The following is a 16,404-nucleotide window of genomic DNA, read 5'->3' as shown; positions in this document are numbered from 1 at the left end:
ATAATGAGTCTGGCTCATTTTGCTTCCTGTCATTTTTCTTTTCAATACTAATGAAAAATTTCCCCTTTGGGCACAACATGTTATTTTTGTCTTAGAGGATTAGGCAGAGATGAAGAAGATCAAAAGGTGAGAGGGTTTTTTTTGTTTTGTTTTGTTTTGTTTTCCCACAAACAATAGTATGATCAGGACAGTAGCTTGAAATTCAGGGTGAGAAATTCCAACTGAATTCTAGAATGGTGCTTTTGTGACACAGCCTGAACTGTAGAAAAAGAATAACAAAGCTTCCTTTTCAGATCTTGCTAGGAGGGAGTGTGAAGGCAAAGTAACCTCAAACCTTTCGTTGAATGCTCAATAAGCTGTCAAACAACATAATTCAACTGGAGAAAGAAAGTTCTGAACTCACATGCATGAGCACCAATAAAAATGAAATGGAGTCAATTACACTGGTAGGAAGAAAGTTCTGGTTGTTATTCTTTGTGATGAATTAATATGCAGGTAAGTCTCTTTCTATGCCTACTACTACTACTTTTATATATTCCTTAGGCCATATAATGCTACTACTTGTTACAAACTGAAATGGCAAATAGTCTGTTTATACCATAGAGTAAGATTTGATAAAAGAAGAATATAAATAAAAATAGGCTCAGGGCCATAGTTCTTGCCCAGTGGGTAGGGCATATGCCTTGAACATGGATGACTTGGGTTTGATACGGGCATCTCATGTGGTACACTGAGCCTGCTAGGACTGATTTGTGAGCACATAGCCAGGAGTAACCCCTGAGAGCTGCTGGTTGTAGTCCAAAAACAATTTAAAAAAAAAATAAACAGAAAAAGAAAAATAGGCTCACAGAGAACACTTGAATTAGCACAAGCGATTCATATTCCTCTTTGTTACCTAGTCCTCAAAGATGCCACTCCAAGGAGAAGGTCTTTTTAAGAATAAAATTTTACATAGAATAGTAACATCACTCTGCTTATCATCAATAACTATGCATGAAACTTGGCCAGAAGGATTTCCTTGAATTAATTTTTAGGATATGAGATAGATTATAGATTTACATTATAATGCGGATTTTGAAATTGATGTGTTATTTCAGGACCTGCATTTGATCCCTAAGAATCTGTGATTCTGATGAGTCACTGCATTTTTATTTTTGTGAGAAGAGACAAACTTTACTGGTTTAAGTGGTATTTCCTTGATCATACTTTTTTCCCAAGTTGTAAACATTGTGTAGAATCAATCATAGGGTGCTTAAGAATATTTTAAACAAGCAGATACTGTAATTTACATCTTGGGTTCAAGTACCAGAAATTTACAGTTTTAGTTGTTTAACTCTATAACAATGGGTCTTGCTTTGAAATTATTTAAATTGTTTTTATAATGCATATTGATCTCTAGTCACAGTCATAATCTCAGATATTTTGAGGATTCCCCTTCTCCCTGCACTCCCTTTCAATGGTTATTAACAATCTTGGCCCTTGTAAGTGGCATTAAGATAACCTGGAGGAAAAAAATTTGGGGCCAGAGTGGTGGCATTAGAAGTAAGGCGTCTGCCTTGCAAGTGCTAGCCTAGGTCCCATATGCCCCCCCCAAGCCAGGAGTGATTTCTGAGCGCATAGCCAGGAGTAACTCCTGAGTGTTAAACTGGTGTGGCCCCCCAAAAAAACAAAAACAAAAACAAAAAAGATGACCTGGAGAGATGAGAGAGATAGTACAGGGGTTAAAAGCATTTGCCTTGCATGAAGCTGACCCAAATTCAATCCCAAAATCATGTAGTTTCCCCTAGAATGATCTAGAAGCATACCTGTGATCACTGTCTAATGTGGCCCAACACTATTGCAATAAAATACAGTTTAAAAATAAAATGAAGATTACTGTTGAGCAGTAGTGGAAACCTAGCACAGACAACCCAAATAACTTAAGCAAGATCCTACAATTAAAAAATAGAATTAGGATTTAAACCCACTATTATGACTCTAAGTCTCAGAGTCTTAAAAGAAAATGTACGATCACTTATCCCTGGACTCTCATTTATATTTGTGTGAAATTTAATGATAATATATATTATAGGCCTTAAGTCTTCTATATTTGTAAATTTGTAATTTTCTGCCTACTATTATTTCTTCAACAATCTTTCACTTCCAGCATTATTATACAAAGATTAATTGGATCTGATTTCAGAGTGAAAAAAACTGAACTTTACACAATTAGAATGTTTTTACCCCAAAGACACATCAAACATATTTGAGACCTAAAGCTTTCCAGTCTTCTTTTTTCCCAAGTTCACTCCTGTTTTTCGTTATTAGTGTTCATTATTAACTTATAATTTTAGCTTATTATTACCAGTCAATTTTGTTTTTAACTATTCAATTCATTTTAATTTTTTCTCATGGAAATTACCATTGCTCTAGGTGGGTAAATAACTGTATCATATGTAATTATTTATGAAAACTACTGACTAATGTTCTGATATAAATCTTCTCAATCTTTACTTCATTTATTTTATATGGGGGCAAAATAAATATATCTGAAAATGATCATAATTTACACTTTGATCTGTGCTCAGGTTTACATCTGGAAGTTATTAGGGACAGTTCCAATTCCAGAGACTGAACCAGAGCAGAGTTGGCTACTAAAACTATCTCTCTGGTCTTCAGTACATATTCAAAAGAAATATGTGTTTATATTAATACATGTTTAAGTATATGTATATATAAACAAATGCAGTACAGATGAGTCAAAACCTTTAATATATTTATTTTAATCAGAAGAAAGAAGAGTAAATACTTAGACACACATGTACATTTTCCATAAAATAGTGTATGGCTTTGCTCTTGTGATATTTTGTATTGTGCAATATAAGACCTAGGTATAAAATGCCACCACTGAACACAAAAGATTTTATGATATTATATTTCTCTCACTCACTAACATTGTCTGATAGTCATCAGTGTAGTTATTTCTCTATCTGAACTCACTACTCTCTGTGGTAAGCTTCCTACCATGGGCTGGTCCTTCCAACCTTCTATATTGTCTCTAAATGTCTTTTATTTTTCTTATGTCCCACAGAGGAATGAAACTTTTCTGTGTCTATAACTCTCCCTCTGATTTAGTTCACTCAGCATAATAGTTTCCATTTCCATCCATGTGTAGGAAAATTTCATGACTTCATTTTTCTGATGGCTGCATAGTTTTCCATTGTATATATGAATACAGTATCTTTAGCCACTCATCTGTTGTAGGCATCTGTGTTGTTTCCAGATATGAATTCTGTAGGTTGTTGTATATACTTTGGGGGACAAATAACTCTTGCTGTTACAGTGAATACTCTTGACTCTTCCTTTATTTTAAGAGTTAAAGACTTAACTCCTATTTCTCCTAAGAGAGTAACCAGCTCACTACAGAGAGCATGATATTTTAGTGTGAATTTCACTCTTTAAACTTGTCTATAATTTCCCACTTTATTACTTTATCAATATAAATTGATAAAGATGATACTCAAGGAAAGAAATATTTTAGAAAGAAATGTTTTGATTTTTACAGTTATGTGTTAACATTAACTTTGAAATTTCCTTTTCAATATTCACATTTTCATAAGATGTGAAAAGATCTCAAACCTCATGCATCCAAAAGTTTCTTTATGCTTATACTCACTACCCTATTTCCTGAAGTGTCCTTAGAATACTTTCCATTTCTTTGTGGTTTTTTCTGTTCTTTTTTTTTTTTTTACAAAGATATCTGTCAACTTGTCATAGCATTTTGCTTTGCCTTGAAATAAGCCCGGGTAACATATACTTAGTTCAATCTTGGAATAAATTTAGGATTCCTTTCTTTAACTGAGAATAGTTCTTTATCTTTGGGAGAGATTGATGACATTTGTATTTCACTTGACTTTTTATTTTAATTTCAGATACTTGAGCTAATTTTATGAAGCAAAGTAGAGGTAGGGAAATAAATATAGTGTTAGTCTTCATATATCATAGCTTCCTGTGCTCCAAGGTAAAACAAATTTCAAAGAAATTATTACTTCAAAGAAAAAGAATAGGACCTAGGAAGGCCTTCTAGCTTTGTCATGAATATTTTCCAGGAATAAGTAAATTAGTTTTTCATAAGGCAGTTTATTTAAATAGTAGAGTTTCTAATTATTATAAATTATTGTTACTTTAATTTAGATAAATCTGTAATGACTGTTGCTCCAGAGAACAATAAAAGCTATTTTTATTATTGTTATTAGTTTTAACAATGTACCACTTTCAACCAATTACCCAACTCAAGACTCCTGCCTTGAGACTAAAAAGAAATGCTTTGTCTCTACTATTCCATAGATGGCATATTTTTGGAAAATTTTAAGGAATCTGCTTCACATACATAAGATATATCTTATCATTGGAATTCATGTATGTAATGCTTAGTGATTTCTGATATTATGCCAAAATGTAACCACTTTTGGTTACTTGGTTGGTTTGTCTATTGCTTATCGGTCACACCCATCTGTGTTCTGGGCTTACTCCTAAACTGTGCTCAGTGTATCATACCTGGAGTATGATATTAGTATCATATAATATCAGTATCAGAGAATCTCATATGATGCCAGGAATTTAACTCATGTTGGCTATATGCAAGTTAAGCATCTCTACCATGCTATCTTTATGAAGTGCCAATGGAAATAGCTTGATTGGTCACTAAAAGTATGCACCAAACAAAAATGTAATAGAAATACTCCTCCATTACTATGTCGGAGAAATGAGTGAATTTTGTCTTTTCATTCTAGAATTTTACTTAAAAATTATTAAAAAATAGATCAGACCCCTAACTTTAAATCTTGATGATAATTTAAAAAAACTCCTATGCTGTAATAGTTGCATTTTGTAGGACATACACAACAGTTGGCCACGCATCATTTAAAAATGTGAGGTGAAGGATTGGGAATTCCAAAATGGTATTACGCATTCCCTGGGAAATGAAAAGTCAACACCTATTTTGTTTTGCTTTCCAAGTTTACAGTATTACCACAATTCTTGCCAAAACTTGACATCTTAAACTTCAAACAAATTACCCATAGGCACAAAGCCACTTCACCAAGATTTTTTTTCTTTTCTTTAAACAAAGTGCGATAGAGTGGAAATCACCTTACTAAAACTCAGGATTTTTTCAGTGGTTGAACATATATGAGATCCTGTAAAGTTTGTTAATAAAAAAGTGTTTAATATATTTATCAGTGAATATAAGCCTATGCCACCAAGTCAGATTCATTGTAAATATAAAAGTAGGATGAGAAGAAAATAAATTAAAAGCCCAATATAGAAGTATAGACTGTAGAAGAAATTCTGCTTAATTGTGTAATTGATTTTTAAAGTTATTTTTATTTTGCTGTTTTAGAGATAAAGTTAAATATAATATATTTATTAAAGTTAATTATGAATTTATTTTATATAATATTATAAATTAATATATAATATATTTATATAATATTATATATCATATATTATCTATAATATAAATTAAATATAAAATTATTAAAGTTAAATATAAATATATACATGACTGTTCTTACTTTACTGTTTTTTTTTTCTTTGTCCTTATACTTTGCTGTCATGGGTGATCTGGGCATTCTCTCTTCAACAGTGCATTACTTCATCCACTTATTTTATATACCACATATAAGTGAGTTCATCCTCTGTCCTTCTGACTTACATTATTGAACATGATATCTTCAGATTTCATCCATGTTGCAGCAGATTGCACGATTTAATAATTCATTACAGCTTTGCAGTATTCTATTATGCGTTATGCCACATAGATCCACTCATCAATTCCAAATACCTATGTGGATTCCATTTCTTAGCTATTATGCTAAGGGATACAGTGAATAAAGGTGAGCATATGTCCTTTAAATGAATGATTTTGTGTCCTGGAGATAGACTTCCAGAAGTAATATTTCTGGGCAACATAAGAGCAATTTTAGTTGTTTTTTTATGCAGAATCTCCATACTTGTTTCCATAAAGGCTGGATCAGACAACATTCATGCCAGCAGTACATGAGAGGTTTTGTTCACTACAATCCTACCAGAAAATATTGCTACAATATATTTGATATGTACCATTCTAAGTGGCATGAGATAGCTCAATACTGCCTTGATTTAAATTTCCATAATAATATTTGATGGCATATATCTCTTTATTCCCTTTCAGTATCCAGTTATTATCCAGAATGATCAGTTCCAACCACCACAGTCATCATGAAACATTCACTACCATAACTGCGTTCACCAGTCTTCGTGGCAAGCTTCCTATCCTGGACTTGTTCTCCTGATCACCATCTCTATTGTCTCTGGGTATTATTACCATAAATTGGGTGCTGAAAGGGGATAAATGATATACATGGTACCCCTTAATTAGCAATAGTTCAAAACACAGTATCAAAAAGGAGAAGAAACAGAGAGAGCAAGAAAGAGAGCAAGGAGAGAGAGGTTGGATGGGAAAGATACTGTGGACATTGATGGCAGGAAATGTGCATATAAAATTCAACCTCTTTGTATTAATAATTTGAAATTTTAGTCTATAAATTGTAAAATTTATGTATTATCCTATCTTAAAATTGCTACATAGATAAAGCATATACATAAACATTATAGTAGCTCTTGTTTTCTAATTTTTCTTTTTGTATTTTTAAATATGCCCTGGTATGTGCTCAGGAAAAATCTATGATCTTGCATACTTAATCTTAATATTGAAATGTTCATAAGCTTTCTATAAATATTATAGGGTATATTTTAGTATCTGAATATTTTGGCGACTAAGCTTTTTGGTGGAATATAGAAAATATATGAGCTTGATTTAAAAAAAAATAGAATCCTATTATCTTCTGCCATATACTACTAACTGAGTCTCCAGAGATAATAAGAAAATATAAAATAGGACTTGTGACACTACATATAAAAATAAACATATAAACTATATAAAATGCAAGGTACTATAGTGTTTTTGAAAGTCTTAGCCATTAAGACATAGAAATTGAAGTACAGAAGGTATCCTTCAGAAAAAGAACAGTTCAATGAATGTTAGGGAAGAAAAACCAGCCAGACATGAGCTTAGGGAGGAAAAGTTTTGAACAACCATATAAGAGGATTTTTTTTAAAGAATTAGCTAAATCTTGGGGCCGGGCAGTGGCGCTCGAGGTAAGGTGCCTGCCTTACCTGCGCTAGCCTAGGAGACGGACCGCGGTTCGATCCCCCGGCGTCCCATATGGTCCCCCAAGCCAGGAGCGACTTCTGAGCGCATAGCCAGGAGTAACCCCTGAGCGTCACCGGGTGTGGCCCAAAAAACAAAAAAAAAAAAAAAAAAAAAAAAAAAAAAAAAGAATTAGCTAAATCTAAGAATGAGAGTAAACTACTTATTTCTGATTATTGAGCAATGAAATAATTTGTAAATTTACTTCTTCAGTAGAGTTGGAGTCTTGAAAATGGATGATAATCTTTAAGATAACTTAAATACTCAGTTAAGGAGAAAATAGGTCAGTGTCAAAAGTGTAATTTACCAAAGGTTTACCATTATTTTAACTGCAAAAGTCCAAACAATTGAAAAAATAAAAGACAGTTTAATTGCTCTTGTGAATCTTGTATTTTCAGCTATATCAATTCAGGGTCTTGAGATTACATTGTGAGGATGTAATCAGTCAGTCTTCTGACTCCTTTAAATTCCCTTTCATAAATCTGTACTAATGATAATCTAAAGCTCGGGATCACTTTCAAATAGAGTGTCACTTGGAAGTACCATATTTTTACTTTTCTTCACTTGTACACACTGACCTGAGGACAAAAACACTACTGGTAGCTTCTTTCCATGTGGTGGGTCCCACTCACGGCCTAGACTTCTAGTACCTTCAAAGAATACTATTAAGCAAGCCTCATAACATTTTTTTTTGGTTTTTGGGGGCCACACTCGTTTGATGCTCAGGGGTTACTCCTGGCTAAGAGCTTAGAAATCGCCCCTGGCTTGGGGGGACCATATGAGATGCCAGGGGATCGAACAGTGGTCCTTCCTTGGCTAGTGCTTGCAAGGCAGACACCTTACCTCTAGCGCCACCTCGCCAGCCCCATCTCATAACATTTTAATTGAAATAGTAACAGATAATTTCCCATCAGTTTATAATTATTATATGAGGATAAAAGCCAGTGATATAATTTAATAACAAATATTACACTATTATGGAGATGCATTTAATGTCAGTACATCTGTTTCATAACAACTTGGGACTTGCCATTGTGGCTTTAGAAAGTTCATTCTGATCCTTTTTTTTGGGGGGGGAGGTTTGGGTCAAACCTAGTGAATCTCAGGGGTTACTTCTAACTATGGGCTCAGAAATTGTCCCTGCTTTGGGGGTCCATATGGGATGCCAGGAAATCTAACATAGGTCCATCCTATGTCAGCTGCGTGTGAGGCCCTATTGCTGTGCTATCGCTCAGGCCCTGGTTTTTTATTTCTTACATCAAGATATCAATGTATTTTTTTTTGTTTTGTTTTTGGGTCACTCGGCAGCTCTCAGGGGTTCCTCCTGGCTCTAAGTTCAGAAATCGCCCCTGACAGTCTCGGGGAACCATATGGGATGCCGGGATTCAAACCACCGACCTTATGTATGCAAGGCAAATGCCCTGCTTTCATGCTATCTCTCCGGCCCTTAATATAATGTTTTGATATACTTATGGGCATGATCATTGTAGAATTCAGCACATACATACATCTATTTATTTGATTAACAGTGATATGCCATCTGCATATTATATAGATGCTTTGGACTATAGATAGAACATGTACATTATAATCTAGTAAATAGTTTATTTAATAGGTGGATATAAATTACAGGTATATTTAAGGCTTGTGGTATACCATGTGGTCATTAACTACTACGTTAGTGGTAATTGGACAAGCAAATTGTATTCACTAATTTTCACAAAATTGAAAATCAAAGAACATTTTTGCAAGTGAATTTTTACATTTCAAAATTTTGACTGCATATCTATTGACTTTTTCAAATTACTTTAATATAATAAAATGCCTGATTTTCTTTCTTCTCTGGTGAACATCTAAGCAACTCAATTATGCTAGAAAACAAAAGATTAAACAGTGCCTTTAGTTATTTATAAATTCTAAAATCCCTTCAAGATAAGACTTCTTTGAGTTTAAAATGGTTTAATAATCAAATATTCATAGTTTTATGTAAATAAAAGAGGTAGGCTAAAAATAGGCACTCTTTGTTTGACAAAAGCATAGAGTATATATGTATAGTTCCTCATGATTGTTGCTAGTTATAAGACATATGATAGAAAAACTGTACATTTGATTTTATTAATATTTAAGTATCTATAGCTAAAAGCATGGAAACAATTCTATTTCACAGCATTCAGTGTGGAGGTTCTGGCAGCTACCAAATAAAATGCCTCAGCTCTGAGGATTATAAAAATATCATACAATTGCTAGATAAAAAGTTAGGGTCTTTCAAAATTGTCAAAGTTTATTTGTTTTCTTAGAGAAAATATATCAGCAATCAGATTCCTTGGCAATTTAGATTCAAATGTAAATATCCAAGAACCTAATTTAGTATATCTGCTAATGATCATATATAATATGATGATATGTTTATATATAAACTGCCCCCAAAATAAAACAAGTTAGTGTAAATGATTTTCCCTTTTTCTCAGCATGCAAACTTTTACACTTCGATATCATTTATATATCTGAATTATTGTTTCAGTTTAATACTCATAATTTATGTTATATTCAAAAAATCTTTTGTAATGTTATTTCTGTAAATAGTTTTGCTGCAGCTTCGTTTTCTCAATTATCACACTAATAGCAGAATTTCTTAAACTATTATCATTCGAAATAAAACCAGAAACAAAAAGGAAACAACAGCAAACAACAGTGCATTTTAGTTTGTTTTATTTGAATTACTAAATTGTTCTTGACTTAACAACCTTACTTACCAGTCAAAGACTTTATGGTTTTACTTATTATTGATTCCCTTGACATCTAGGCATTAACAGATCTCCTGTTTTGTATACAAAGCAAGCAGAATTTTTTATTTCAAAAGAATAAATACATGTTCTTGCATTTTCCTTAAAACATAAAGCTTTCATAAGTGACCTTGAATTTATTCTCTTTAGAAAAAGCTAAAGACACACACCATTTACCTTTTCTTCTAGCCAGCACATCTCTACAAACAGAAAATTTCATGTTGACTTTAACTCAGAATTTGCAAAACAAGACAGAACTAAGCAAGTTCTGATGTGAGATGGGGAATGTTCCTATTGATTCCAGTATTATCACCTCTTCACTCCAGATATTCTGGGCTTTGAAAGTAACCATAAATTCAGATCTTTATATGGAATACTTTTTATAAGCACTGAAAGTAATTATTTTAATCTGTACAAGCAAACTAAGCACCGATATGGTAAAGTAGTTTGTGACTCTTACCTTGAATCATTGCTTAGCAATCACATATGTAAATTAAATTGATTCTTAAATTTTGTTGAAATTTGTTGAATTTTTGAAATTTGTTGAGTGACATCATCAATGGTATTTTTTGAGGAAATCTGGGAGAATATTTGAATAATGGAAATAATAATGATAGCATGGGTTAAATAATTTTTCATTTAGGATTTAACTTTTAGAAGGCTAATCTTTGCATGCTGTGATTGGGAAAAAGTTGGAACAATTTAGAGATACTTAGGATTCACTGCAAATTTCCAACCAACTAAGATTTCCAAGATAATCTTGGAAATTCTTAACAGTGTTTACAATTGAGACTGCTAAGAAGACTGAGTGGAGTGATAACTTTTGTTTTTCAAGTTCAATAATTTTATGCTATACTCATAATCTGCTGTGGAAATGGAATTTCTATGTGCTTTTTTAGTATCAAGTTTTTGGTTATCAAGAGCCACATTACAGATAGGCACTGTGGGGCATCTATATGGGGGTAAAGAAGTTAGTTGCAGTCTAACAGAGTATATATATATACACACACACACACATACATACATACATACATAATTCTAGATAATTTTCTATGGTAGTCTCACAAATGTATATAATAGTGGTGTAATGGTTGGTAGAAATATTAACATAGGAAGGACCAGGGATAAAACTCAGCAAGAAAATATTTATCTTGCCTTTTATATGCCCATGTTGCAGGGAAGAAGACATTAACCAAAAGTTTGTGCCCCTGGTTTATAGCTCAGGTACTGCCACAAAAGAAAGGATGAAGAAACATTCAGAATACCCAGTTTCTTTAAGATTTCTGTTTATATTTCTGTGAGTCAGAGGGAGCTGTATAGACACAGAATAATCATGATCATTTGTGGGATATAAAAATAGTGTGATATTAATACCCAGATACAATTGAGAAACAATCAGGAGGACCAGTGCATGATAGGAAACTTGCCACAAGTAGAGAAAGGACCACTCTAAAATGATTGCTCTAGAGAAGAATTGGGTGTTGAAAGGAGATAAAGTGATATGCATGATACACTTCAGCAGCAACAATATTACAAGCAACAGTGTCTAAAAGAATAAAAAGAAAGAGGATGAGAGAAAAGAAGAAAAGAAGAAGAAGAAGAAGAAGAAGAAGAAGAAGAAGAAGAAGAAGAAGAAGAAGAAGAAGAAGAAGAAGAAGAAGAAGAAGAAGAAAAGAAGAAAAGAAGAAGAAGAAGAAGAAAAATATTTCTACCCCAGAGATAAGCAGCAGAGGAACAGGAAGAAAACTGGGGACATTGGTGGCTGGTGAAATTTGTTGTACATGTATGACTGAAATTCAATCACGAACAACTTTGCAATTGTATAAAAGAAAACTAACTGTATTATGAACAAGTGTGTAACCATGGTGCTAAAATAAAATAATTAAAAATTTAAAAAATCTATTTCTGCATGTTCTCTCACCTGGAGTTTAATCTTTGATATAATTTAATTAAGTAATATTTGCCAGAGTGTAATTTAAAGAAGTATTTTTATAATTATATTTGATTTATATATTCAATTTAATGTGAGTTATTTAATTATATTTTAATTGTATTATATTTATTTAATTCAATTTAATTTAAAAAAATATTTTATATGATTGTATAAGCTCAATCTTTATTATGGCAGATTTCTATGTCTTATGTAATCTTAAACATTTTAATCTAAATAATGATAAATATTATGGAAACATTTTCCTCCAAGTTAGATTTCCAGGCTCAGAGAATCGTTTGGCCACAAAATACATGTTGCATGAATTGCTTGGATTAAGCATAGAAATTATTCCCAGGCACAACATAAAATTATAAATAAAAATTTTTTATCACATCAAATTCTTGCTATCCATAAAATTATGTATATATGTATATTTACTAATAATACAATACAGCAATTAAATGTGCATTTATCTTCTTCAAGAGATAACACATATGTCAATCAACATCTTGTGTGAACTGTATTCCCAACACTAAACCTGGTTGATGTCTGAGAGAATGAATAAAAGAGAGAATGAATTGGTAAAAGCTATGTGGTTGAAAGAATAGTGTTTTCTCTAATTGGTTAACTTTTTCTTACTATTTTCGTTTGTTGAGATAGATTAGCTAGTGATAGATAAAGATTGTGGTTTTCAAGGAAAATTCAACACTTACAGATATGGATATCACCTGTCTTGTCCATCAGCTATAAAAATTGAGCAGATTATGAAAATAATTATCCTTTTATGTTAAATATATTTGTTATATGTATTTAATGTACATTTTTATAAGGATGACCTTTAGAGATTTATGGCATATAAAAGTGCTCTTTAAATTGATATGAAATAGAGCTTCATTGAAAATGGTGGTGTGAGAAACTTCTAAATTCATCCTCTACATAAAATGAATAATGACCCTGGCATAAAGATGTCAGAAAAAACTTCTCAGGATATAGGACATTAAGCCAAGGTTTGTAGCAAATCAGAATTATATCTCAAAATAAATCAGATGACTCTAAGTGAGAGCAGGGGGACGTGTGGCATTTTATTTTCTCTGTTCGCATTCCATTATTCAAAGTGTCCCAATAGCCTTGACAACTACAAGGACAACTACAGGTTGTGAAACCTGACTGTGAAAGCCAAGAGGTGAGTAAAACCATGCCTTACTCTTTTATGCCACATTTCCAGAGAGTTCATTTTGTTGAGCTATTTAGGTTCTTTTTAGAACACTCAGTTTTCAAGATTATTTTTAATGAACCTGTCACCAACTACAAAGAATTGTTTCAAGAGACGTGATTTTGTAAAACAATTAAACAATTGTTCATTGTCACAGCTGTGGAGCAGAGACTATTACTTGGAATCAAACATTTTAAGAAGAGCTGGATAGATGTGCTGTGGATAGGCTGCATCCACAGGCAAGACCTAAGTGGGGTCTGTAAATACTCACTGGGAATAAGCGGAAACATGAAGTGGATGATTATGAAATATGAAATAATGATACCACAGGCAGTACGTGTGGGGTCAACACATCTCTGGCAGGAGTGTAACAAATTTAATCTTCAGGAAAGGGAGTATATAAAGGGAGAAATGGACAGTCATATCATGAAAGAAATGCAATGTACATTGCTTGATTTTAGACCAAATACATATAGCTTTAGGTGGTTTGTAACCTTAGAATAGAATAGGTTTCAGTTAGGAGTTAGAGGATAAAAGGAAGACTAAATTCTTACATATCAAAGAAGTTCCTGGCCCTAGGTGTCATTACTGATGTAAATTAAGGGATAGCAGGAATCTTGGTTTACTCCTGATAACAAATATTCTTAACCTGAGGAAAATAGTATTCTAGTTAGGGGCTAAGACCCACTTCCTATGATCTGGTAATAGAAAGAGAATAACACTAAAGAAAGGGATACAGAATATACCTAGTATAATAGCCTAATTCTACACTGACCAAACCTGTTTGTAAGCAGGCATTCAAAGTGACAGGAAGAGTCCTCGAGGCAGAAATAATTTGCTTTGATGCTCAAAGGCAGGGAGAGAAGACCATTGTCTTGAAGATGCTATGTTTTGACTTGGCCTTTGGAAGAAAATAGACTGATAGAGAGGTAGCTGACTGGGCTTTGAGTTGCAAATATACTAAGCCAGCAGGGAACTTCTAGCAGCTTGCTTTGGTACTGAAATTCCTTTAAGGACTGCAGGATAGATAAGGCCAAAATTCTATAGTAGCAAAAGAGACAAAATCAAATAAATAAAAGTAAAGAGATATATAATGTTACAGCCATGTCAGAAATATAGCCAGTAATCCATGCAAGTGTCGATGACTTCTCCAACGGGCCTTCTGGCAGATAATTCTTGGGAGGAAAATTGGGCACTGCACCAGGAAAGCCAAAAGCCATGTCTGGTGCCTGCTTCCTTTTGCAGGTAATGACATCGAAGTCCATCAAAAGCTTTGAGAAATGAGTAAAATGGAAGACATTGTCATATAAGCAGTGTAATATGATAGCACACAGGCTTGCCACATCAGCCCCTCACTCCTTTTTTTTCTTGTTTTCTTTTTTCTTCTAGACAGTGACTCCCACTGGCTTTCTTTTTTTTCTCAACAGAACCATAGAACAAGAATCATCTTGTTCTGCCTAACATTTCTATGTCTTCCTACAAATTGAGGGGGTAAAAGTGGATGGTATCAGGAGCATTGAGTGGAAATAAATAATGGTCAGATCTAAATACCTAAACCAAAGTTAAGGACAATAGAACCAAGGGACCCAAACTACAACAAGCTCTACACAAAAGGGACCTGTTAAATTAGCAGTAAAGAGGGCTAAAGGTGGAGGTTATGATGCATGCTGGGAACAGTGGCAGAGCAGGTCAACATTGGTGGTTGGAAATGCCCTAAGTCACTGTAACTATATATACCTTAAATATAACTGTGAAAGAATTGTAATTCACATTGGTCTCAATAAAAATAATTTAAGAAGATGAAAACAACTTCAGGAAAAATAGCTTTGAGAAGTCATGAAATAATTTTGAAAATCTAAAATACTGGTTTCAAATTTAGGACTGTGGATATAAATCTCTGAGTTTGCACAAGCATAAAGGTAGGCAAAAATATTAATAGCATGATTGGGAGATAACATGCAGGCCTAAATGGACACAAAATTGAAAGAAAGGTTTGGGGATTATTTATAAAATTCTTATATAAAATATTTATCTAAGTTGAAGAAACTTTAGCTACTAAAAGTGTTAAATAATAAATGCTTTATAATAAGGATTCAGAAAAGTTACTAAACAAACAAAAAAAATAAAACAACAAATAGCTGCTAACCTTAACCATCACAAATCCGTAAAATAGGAAGGGCTTAATTTGTAGAATAGCAAGATTATATTATTTGAGATGTTTAGTTTTCCATAAAAATGGCAAAAATATTAGATATTAAAATAAGAGTTAATTCCCCCAAATGGAAGCTGAATAGAAGCAACAGAAGTCATTCCTAGAGAAGAACTAATCTTGTACTTCCTAGGGAAAAAAGAAATTTAAATAAGATATTCAAATGTGGTCTACACACTAAAGAAATGAACTCTAAAGAAAAAAAGAAGGTATAAAATGCTAGTTTATAACATGTAATCAACAAGTCAAAGAATATAAAATTTTAGAAAAGACCAAATAGAACTGGAATTAGTACATTAGCTGAGAAAATAATAATATGAGAGACATAGATTAGATTTGAGGAGAAAAATATCTGTAAATTCTTAAAGAAAATTAATTGAGATGCCCTAGCATATGAAGCAAATGGAAAAAAGATAGAAAAATGACAGTCTAATAGATTTGTGAGTGTTATTCAAGAAGCAGAATACATTTTTATTTAAAGTAATAGTGTCCCAGAAATAAGGAGGGAAATGCTAGGACCATAAAACTTTATTGGTGAGCTCTACCATTTTTAAAATATCTAAGAAAGAACATTGCATAAAATGTTTTTATAATTAAATGAAAGCACTGGATTATTTTTATTTTATTTTGGTTTTCGGACCACACCCGATGAATCTCAGGGGTTACTCCTGGCTATGCACTCAGAAATCGCTCCTGGCTTGGGGAACCATATGCAACACTGGGAGATTGAATCACTGTCAGTCATAGGATAATATGTGCAAAGCAAATGCCCTACCGCTTATGCCACTGCTCCGGCCCCATGGATTTCATTTTTCTATAAATTACAAAACCCAATTTGGATAAAAAAAAAAGAAAAGAAAAGAAAATCATGCCTGGCCATTCAATTTACAGAAAAAGACAATTATAACTATTTGAAAACAGAAAGTAAAACTAAATTCATAATACATAAAAAAAAACTTCTATAAAAGTAGGGCTCACTTTATAGTATAAAACATGAATACCAGTAAGAATAAGATCACCTGTTCAAATTACTGA

Source organism: Suncus etruscus, chromosome 16, assembly GCF_024139225.1.
Source record: "Suncus etruscus isolate mSunEtr1 chromosome 16, mSunEtr1.pri.cur, whole genome shotgun sequence".
Classification (NCBI taxonomy): domain Eukaryota; kingdom Metazoa; phylum Chordata; class Mammalia; order Eulipotyphla; family Soricidae; genus Suncus; species Suncus etruscus.
The sequence above is the reverse complement of the archived record's forward strand: the minus strand, read 5'-3'. Positions refer to the sequence as shown.